We start from the raw sequence: 812 nt of genomic DNA on the forward strand, positions 1-812 counted from the left end.
TAGTGTACAGGCCAAACGTCGTTCAAACGTTATCCAACTTAGTAGAGGCCAAGGAGAAAAAAGAATGGAGGAAAATAGAAAGTAAAACAACGGGATAAGCGAAATAATAGCAAGGAAGAAAATGATAGGACAGAAATAATGCGCCTCATTTCACACAGAAATTGATTGATGCTCTTTCAGAGATTATAGTATCTACTGCAATTTTAAATATTATAGCGGATTATAACATATGGCTGTTAAGAAATCGACCCAGAAGTAAGTAATTGGGTGAATGTGAGGTAATGTCGGAGTAGTATTATCATTATATATAGTAAAAAAGACAGATATTTGTGGAACAATATGATATAACCGGGAGAATAATTTTACAACTAGGGATGCTTCTGGATTACGATGGTCATAAAAAAATGAAAACGTAAAAAATCATAAATAGTACATATATGAATGAGTGTAAGAGGTTTATAAAGTAGAGAGAATAAATGGTGATACTTTTCCAATTTTCTATTGATAAATTGGTCTGACATTAAAAGCTTTGAAGAAAGAGTAATCCTTATATAGGTAATCTCTGATCCAGAAATTATGGATCGTCTCAAAAACTTCAAAGAAAATGAGTGTAATCACGGCCAAAATTGCCTAAATAGAGACAAAAAATACCTAAAACGAAAGAGGAAAATACTACAGAATGCTCAAGGTAATCCGTATTGTAGAAATGTTGACGTCATATCGTCATTGCAGATATATACAGCAGGAGTCTAGCAACACTAGATGAGCACAGGGCAGAAAATTAGTGAAAATGTTTTAGATATAGATAAAGA

Source organism: Trypanosoma equiperdum (genome assembly GCF_001457755.1).
Source record: "Trypanosoma equiperdum strain OVI genome assembly, contig: ctg_1228, whole genome shotgun sequence".
Classification (NCBI taxonomy): Eukaryota; Euglenozoa; class Kinetoplastea; order Trypanosomatida; family Trypanosomatidae; genus Trypanosoma; species Trypanosoma equiperdum.